This window comes from Myotis yumanensis, unplaced genomic scaffold, assembly GCF_028538775.1.
Source record: "Myotis yumanensis isolate MYYU_CA2020_CCGP unplaced genomic scaffold, mMyoYum1.0.hap1 SCAF_7, whole genome shotgun sequence".
NCBI classification, from domain to species: Eukaryota; Metazoa; Chordata; class Mammalia; order Chiroptera; family Vespertilionidae; genus Myotis; species Myotis yumanensis.
In genome coordinates, this window is record NW_027223758.1 from 42,619,451 (window position 1) to 42,628,066 (window position 8,616).

An 8,616-nucleotide genomic window follows, 5' to 3' on the forward strand; every position below is an offset into this window, starting at 1 on the left:
AGTTAAAATGGACAATATGTGCTCCTTTCAAGAACATATAAAACATTAAGAAAATGATCATATATTAGGACATACTTTTAAAACCAGTTTTTATTATTAAAAGCAATTAAGTGAAAAATTAAATGAAACGTTTAACACTTGAAAACGAAAGCCTGCGCTCCTAAAGGACTCCTGGGTTAAAGGTCGTTTCACGGTCAAAGTGACCAGATACTTAGAACTGGATGTAAATAGTGGAACCACACACTGTGATGTTTGGAGGTGAGTTTATAGCCTTATGTTCACATTAAGAACATAAAGACACGGGGCCTTGGAGGCCGCCAGCTGCTTCAGGATGAAGCTGAACATCTCTTTCCCAGACACTGGCTGCGAGAAACTCACTGAAGTGGACGATGAACGCAAACTTCGTACCTTTTATGAGAAGCGCTATGGCCACAGCAGTTGCTGCTGACTCTCTGGGTGAAGAACGGAAAGGTTATGTGGTTCGAATTAGTAGTGGGTATGACAAACACGGTGTCCACATGAAGCAGGGTGTCTGACCCATGGCCACGTCCGCCTGGTGCTGAGTATGGGGCACTCCTGTTAGAGACCAAGGAGAACTGGGGAGAGAAAATGCAAATGTGTTCGGGGTTGCATTGTGGATGCCAATCTCAGTGTTCTCAACATGGTCATTGTCAAAAAAGGGGAGAAAGATATCCTGGTCTCACTGATGCCACTGTGCCTCATCGCCTGGCGCCCAAAAGAGCCAGCAGAATCCGCAAACTTTTCAATCTCTCTAAAGAAGATGATGTCCGCCAATATGTTGTGAGAAAGCCCCTAAACAAAGAAGGTAAGAAACTAGGACTAAAGCACCCTAGACTCAGTGTCTTGTTACTCCACATGTCCTGCAACACAAACATCAGAGTATTGCCCTGAGGAAACAACGTGCTAAGAAAAATAAGGAAGAGACCGCGGAATATGCCAAACGTTTGGCTAAGAGAATGAAGGAGGCCAAAGAAAAACGCCAGGAACACACTGCCGAGAGACGTAGGCGGTCCCCTCTGAGAGCTTCTACCTCCAAGTCTGAGTCCAGTCAAAACTGAGATTTTTATAAGAGTAACAAATAAAAAAGGACAAACATTAAAAAAAGAAGATAAAGAATAATTAAAACTGTAAATTCAAGCATCTAGCAAAAGGACAGTGGAGAAAACCCAAAGAACACAGAAGAAACTTAATAATAAAAATCAAGAGAAAAAAACTAATGAAATAGGAAACAAAGAAATAGTAGAGGTGAACAAAATCGAAGATAATTCTTTGGGGACAACAATTCTCTGTCAAGACAGAAAAAAGAGTAAAGTATAAAGTTAAGGTAAAACTAAACAATGCAGGGAATGAAAATAGGATCAGTAGTGATTTTAAAAATTACTAGCGAATACTGTGAATAATTTTATGCCTAACATGTTACTATAGTAGTCCCCACTTACCTGCAGTTTTGCTTGTACCAGTTCAGTTACACATGGTCAACCACAGTTTAAAAAGGTTACTTTTCCCCAATCACCAACATCATCTGCTCCTGATACTCAACCATTGACATCATGATGGTTCCATAATCCAGGATCACCAGAAGCAGAGGATCCTCCTTCTGACATGTCATCAGAAGGTCAATAGTAGCCTAACGCCTCCATCATTCCCCTCATTAATTCTCATCACGTGGGCATTTTATCATCTCACATCATCACAATAAGAAGAAGGGTGAGTACAGTATGATTCAACATTTTGAGAGAGAGAAAGAGAGAAAGAGATAGAGAGAGAGAGACCACATTCATGGAACTTGAACAAATAAGAGTCTCTTCTGCCCTTTGTTTAGCATTTACAGGGGACATGGAACTACCCTGCCAATGGGGTACAATGGAAATAACGTTACATGACTTTGAAGCTAAGTCATAAAAAGAATATAATTAAAATGTGTTCAATTATCCTGGTATATACATGCAGAATATATTATATTATTCAGTAATTTTCTATATGTTTAAAAAAGTAAATTAAACTACTGGGGGTAAGAATCCTAAAAAATACTTTTGCCTAGGTCACAATTTTGCCAAGATTAAGTTTATTCCAATTCTCATGGCAGTCTTATTTTGGCCATTGGCACTTTACTTAACCTGTCTGGATCCCCCACATTCTCCTGACATAAAATCATTCTCTTAATTGAATACAGGCAGTGCTCAAGGTCACATTGGACGTTATTCAATGCCATTGTTTTCCCCCACCATGGCCTCATTGGTGGAATTCAAGGTGCTTGGGAAAATCTAATCCCATCTGCCTCTCTCTGGAGCTTGTTCCTAAGCAAAGTGTACCCCCTTTCTTTTCTTTCTTTCTCTTTCTTTCTCTCCCTCTCTCTCTCTCTCTCTCTCTCTCTCTCTCTCTCTCTCTCTCTCTCTCTCTCCTGGCTTGTCTTTCACTAGTTGCTTAGCACACTTTCCTTTCCCTGTTACTGTTTTTCCCCAAACAGATGGTGTTTATAGACAGGAAAGAAATGGAAGTTATTCAGCTGCTAATCAATACCTAGAAATTGACCCTCTGGAGATGCCAGTCAGAGGAAGGGTGTTCATGGTGCGGCCTCTAAAATACCTGAGAGCAGGGACCCACGAGTCCAGCCTGGGCTGTGTCCGGGGGCAGAATGACGACTCATTGTGCTTGTAGCTGGTTGAGATAAATATATGTGTTACCTGCTGGCATTTTCCTGCTTCTCTGAGGACTTCAGGGCTGTCTGTGTGCAAGGTTTATGCTTATAAACAGGAGCAGACAGAGACCTGCTTTTCCCTGGTCTGGTGCTCATTCTTGCTGCTAGGCGGTGCTTATTGACTCCCGCTCGATTCCTGGGCTCTGCTCTCCTTGCATTGCTGTGGGGACCAGGCAAGACCCCGAGGTTTTTCAGCTGATGAGCCCATTGTGCTGTAGGGCAGCCTGCCCTCTGAGAAATATCTGGGCAAAGATAGAAATAAGATAGGAGGCAGAGAGGGAATGAGGTGGGTAGTGTGTTTGTATATGAGGAACTAGAGAAATAATCTTTAAATGTGAATGACACACACACACACACACACACGCACACGTGAACACACACGCACACACGCACACCTGCACACATGCATTTGGTACCCAGGAGCCTTGGGTGCAGGTAGAAGGAAGGTTTGGGTTTGTAATGAGAGAGATAGAGACCTGATTTCTGAACCAGCTGCCAGGAGACTTTGCATGTGGGTAGGGAGTGGGTAGGGAGTGTGGGATGGCATTGGGCAGGTGTCCCAGGTGCTGAGAGAGACTATGAAAAAGGATGCAGGTTCCCTCATAACCTTAGGACAAGGGGTTATTAACCACAGAGAGGCTTCCTAGTGGGGCAGGGGCCTGCCTGTAAAGAGGGTCTGGCAGCCCATGGGATTTGGAGGCAGCCCTGAAAACTTAGCCAATAACAATGTCAGGGATCTCCTGTGTCCCCCCTCATTCCCCATAAATTAATGATTTCTGGTTTGGTCAATGACAAAAATGTCTGTAGGAAAGAGAAATACTTTTATCCCACAGTTTGAGGTAAGGCCCAAACTCAGCCAGTCCCACGGAGAGAGACAACCCCACAAGGAGGGTAGAAGCCCAGGCTCTGGATTTCGGTGAGACCTGGGACCCATCCCACTCTGCCTTTTGCTCCTGGGTGATTTCCGTCACTCTCTGAGCCTCATCGTCTTAGTATGTAGATTGGGGACTTCAGTTTACACCTTCCTTACGGGACCCTTATAGGGATTAAGGAGCCAGTGGGATTTTTGTACAATAATGTGGGTAAACCATCAACAAAGAGCAGCTATTATGAGTCCATCTATGCAAATGAGTGTAGAAGTTTCATTCATCAACACGAGTGACAGGCTTTCTATTTACATAAGAGAAGAAGCAAAGAGAACTCAGAGGGCACTGAGGGCCTTAGAGGGGGAGAAGGAGCAAGAGGGAGAAAGGAAGGGAAAGCAGCACAGACAACCAAGGGTGGTCACCAAGGACAAAGGGACACACGGGTTCCTAACTCGCCCAGAGGCATTTCTGTTTCCATGTGTGGGTTCAAGGCATGGGCCACACTCAGTCACTGAAGCAGGTGGATCAATTTCTAATAATTTCCTTGGATATTTGACTTGGGTAATGGGACCTCATTCCAGGTCAATTGCTATTGAAATATATTCCAGGTTGAGACTTAGTCTCTGCCCTCAAGCCATGTACTGTCTGGGTGGAGGGATTAAGAACCAGAAAAAACAACAAGAAGATGGTGACAGGTGTACTGGGGGAAGCAGGGGCTGGGGCCAGGCCAGCCAGAGCCTAGCTGCAGGCGTGGCCCTTTGAGCTGAGCCTTGAAAAGCAGGGCCTGTACCACCAGAACCAATGGGAAGGGCCTTCCTGCTGGCAGAGCAGCAAGAATAAAATGGGAGCCTGCATAACACAGCCGGGAGACCTGCTCCCTTGGGACAAGGTGCAGGTCCAGGGGCACTAGGGACACAGTCCCAGCTGAGACCATACCTAGAGAAGGTTCTGACGGCATGCAGCTCAGAGTCAGGGGTGGCGAGAGACACGGTGATTTCCTGAAGGGCAGGGAAGGAATCAGCATGGAAGAGCAGGCAGATGGAAGCGGGGCATCCAGGCCGAGGGAACCGCCTCCAGAAATGCCTGGACAAGCAGGACCCGGGCGAGTGGGTCAGGATGTGGCAAGTTCTGCCATGTGCAAGTTGGCACTTGAGTTGGGGAAGACAAAGTAGGGGAAATGGCAGGTGAAGTGGGAGGCTTCTTTCTTGCTCCTTCTTTGTTTAAAGGGCTAACACATTCTACTGCTAATTAAGATATAACTTCATCTAACTCTCCATAAAGACCACAGGCGTTTGGGAAATCAGACAGTAAGTCCACACATGTTAAAAAAAGAAAGAAAGAGACTGAGCTGGTATGTTTCTTTGTTCTTTTCTGGCTATTTCCCTCCGTTGCATCAAACCATGTTCTTTAGTGTCTGATTCTAGTACATTCAGATCTTATCAGCCCTTTCCTTCAGAAGTCATGGTGGCTACCATTTTGTAAGTTAGAATGATGACAAACATGTCGCAGTTTTAGCCTTCTGTTTTTGTCATTTCCATACATACCATTTTAATGGTGAAGCAATGAGATTATTGGCATTAAAGCCACTTATGTCTTCCTGTCCCCAAGCTCATTCCTACACCATTTTGCCAGAGGGAGAGAGAGAGAGAGAGAGAGAGAGAGAGAGAGAGAGAGAACCAAACAGTAAAGCAACTTCCTTCAAACTAGGGGAGCATTCCTTGGTATTCATATTTTTTGTGTGTGTGTTTGATTTTTATTTATTATTTTCTTTATATATATATATGTTATTGATTTCAGAGAGGAAGGGAGAGGGAGAGAGAGATAGAAACAGCAATGATGAGAGAGACTCGTTGATCGGCTGCCTCCTGCACGCCCCCTACTGGGAATAGAGCCCACAACCCAGGCATGTGTTCTGACTGGGAATCAAACCCGGGACCTCTTGGTTCACAGATCGATGCTCAATCCACTGACCCACACTAGCCGGCCGGGTGATAGCTTGAAGTTCAAAGCTCAGCATGATCTTGAAGATGTCTGCCACACTCAGTTCCCTCATCCGCTGTATCATTTTTTGTTTGTTTATGTAAATAAAAGCACATGCTGACACATTTCTCCCCACACCCCTGCAGGTCTGTATTTTGCTTCTCACTTGGCCTCATGCTCTGAAGACCTTCACAGCAGCACGCAGCTTGCTCTCGCTCTCGCTCAGAGCTGCCTGGTGTCCCAGCAGCCCGGGCGCAATAACCCAGGCCCTCCCACCCTCTGCCCTGCGGGCTCTGCCCCGGGAGCCATGGTATATGTAGGTCGCTGTGCAGGTGGCCGGTGTGACCGAGTTACCGACCTGGGGCTGCGGGCCAGGTCCCTGTGTCTCCCTACCTGTGGGGACAAGACAGATCCCTCCCCGATGCTGCCGCTTCCACACCCACCTGGAGGTGCAGCACCTGCTCCCAGGTCCTGCCCAGTGCCTCTGGCCTTCGGACGGTGTGCTCATCTGTGGGGTGAGTAATGGAGTCTGTTAGTCTCAGTTGCATTCCTGTTGTTGGGAACGAAGAGCCAATGGACTGTGTGTTCTTGGAAGAACGAGCAGGACCTCTCGTCCAACATCCACCCGAACACCCAGCACCGGCTTTGGGAGGCGCCTAGTGAGACCACATCACGCACTGCCCTCCCCTCCCCTCCGCCTGGGTGGCTCCCTCTGGATGAGGAGGAGGCGCACAGCACAGGGAGACCCGCTGAGGCCGGCTTATCTGCTCCTGTTTGATGTCTGATGCCGTGGCCCAGGGGGCTTTGTCGATGCCAGCGTGAGCTAGTCCGGCTCAGCCAGGGCAATCCTAGGGGCACCTTCTCAGCACCCGGGGCCCTCCCCGCCAGGCCGGTGTCCTTCTTCTCTGAGCGGGGTCCCTTCGGGGAGGGCCGTGAAGACCCTCGGAGCCTTCGTGTGGCCCCAACCTCAGCCCCTGTGCTCACAACCACCTTTGTCGCAGCCACAGGCCCCTGGTCTCCTTGGGGTGACCTCGCCCAGGGCACAGGCTGCCTCCGCTGGCGGAAGCCTGTGGCTGAGGGTTGGAAATACACAGACATTTTTAATGGAAGCAAAATGGGGCAACCGAGTCAGGGCCATCAGGGATTGAGCTCAGGTGAGGCAGGGAGGGCGCTGTGCCCCTGTCATGGAAGCCACAGAGGCCTGGCGGAAGCGGAGGGGGGGGGGGGGGGCGGGGGGCTTGCCGTGGGGGGCCTGCGAGGAGCCCAGGCTGCCAGCTTCATCCCTGGGGAGGAGCAGAGGCTCTGGCCCAGCTGGTTCTGCGAAAACCTCCAGGGTGGGCACCTGGCGATCCGAGTGGCTCCTCAGCTTAATTACTTAATCACACCCCGGGAGTGGGAGCTGGAGGTGGGCCCTACTTCATTCATAAGGATGAACAGTTAACGCTAATTCAAAATCAATATAAACAGGTGCTCCCCAGGCGCTCAGACCCAACACTAATGCCCTGACAGCAACCAGGTGTTTTACTTGAGAAGTCCGTTCATGAAAGATCAGGCAAAAGTGAAAGAGGTGTTGCTGGGTCCCATTGACACAGTACTATTTCAAAGTTGTTCTCTAAGCACATTGGAAATGACCAGAAAATTCCAAATGTGCACATATTCAGATACGGAAAGTCCATTCTTAGGACTGATCCATACGGAGATGCTCATGACTCTGCACAAAGGTCATGCACCACGATACTTATCACAGCATGGCTCGCAAGAGGAAGAAGTGGGCAATGATGTACGTACTTTTTAATCTGTTCCCACCAATCAGGAACAGATTAAATAAGCCATACCTTCACACAAAAAAGTAATATTCTTTCTAGAAGAAGGTAGATTTCTGAGTAATGACAGGAAAGTATCCTTGGTGTACTGTCTAGTGAATAAAGCAAGCTCCTGAGCAGAGTGCCGAATTAAAGTCCTGTTTCCTCCAAGTCCAGCTCCCCTGAGTTGATCATTACTAATAATTTGTTTGGCATTTTTTCTGAATATTATCTGTTTGTGTAAAGCTATCACTTATTTAATCTGTCTCTTTGGCACTGCCAGTGAGGAGAAACTTGGTCCAGGTGATAGCCATAAAAAAATAAAAGCATTTACACAAGCCATTGTGAAAAAGGGCATTCACCCTGCAGACAGACTGCCTGTGTTCACATCCCAGCTCTACTACTTACCAGCTAGGCACCTTGGACACGTGAGGAGACTTTGTTTTACTTATCTGTAAAATGGAATAATAGAGCAACTACCTCACAGGCACATGCTAGGCTTTCAGACAAAATGTTAAACAAATTATTAGTAATGATCAACTCTGGGGAGCTGGACTTGGAGGAAAGGGGAACTTTAATTATTGCTATATTTACTTCCAGACTATTTTCTATTTTGTGTAAGCATGTTTAAACAGATCTTAACAGTGTTCTCTCTCAATTAGAAGCCCTTTATTAACAGATGACAACACTTTACAAGCCCTTGGTTGATAGGGGTCAATGAAGAGTGAATTATCAGTTCAATTAGGCCCTCAAGATGCTCAAGGCTCTCCTCCCAGACAGGGAGGCTTTGGTCCACCAGAAAGTCTCAGGGTGACTCCGTCCAGCCCTCCGCACTAAGAGGCTGACCAACTCTAGGATGTTTCCTACCTGCCCAAGGCCATGTCCCTCTGAACTCAGCCCCGTTAAAATGCCTATCTAAGAAGGCTTGACACTGTCAAAAGAATTTACTGTTTGTTTCAGCTAAAATGTAACTAAAGGTTTCTGGCATCCCCTTCCTTAGAGAGAAAACTTGCAATAGTAAGTACTGTCTCTGCCACTTCGGGATGTAAATCTTCTGTCACTCAGAAATGTCTCCTCAATGAAATTCAAACATCGAAGGATCTCCCAGCCTCGTGGGAGGATAGGAGCCTAACTTGGTGGCTGCCTTGCTCCCATTTGCAAAACTACCTCCTATCATAAAAATATGAGAAGTTTGTTACTCCTTCATAAGTGCTAATTAGCAAGCACAGATGGCCTAATCACAGTGACC

General features: G+C 47.0%; 1 pseudogene; it reads left to right on the forward strand.

Moving 5' to 3' along the window:
- Positions 1-331: 331 nt before the first annotated feature.
- LOC139013479 (small ribosomal subunit protein eS6-like) lies at positions 332-1,079 on the forward strand (annotated as a pseudogene).
- Positions 1,080-8,616: the final 7,537 nt, after the last annotated feature.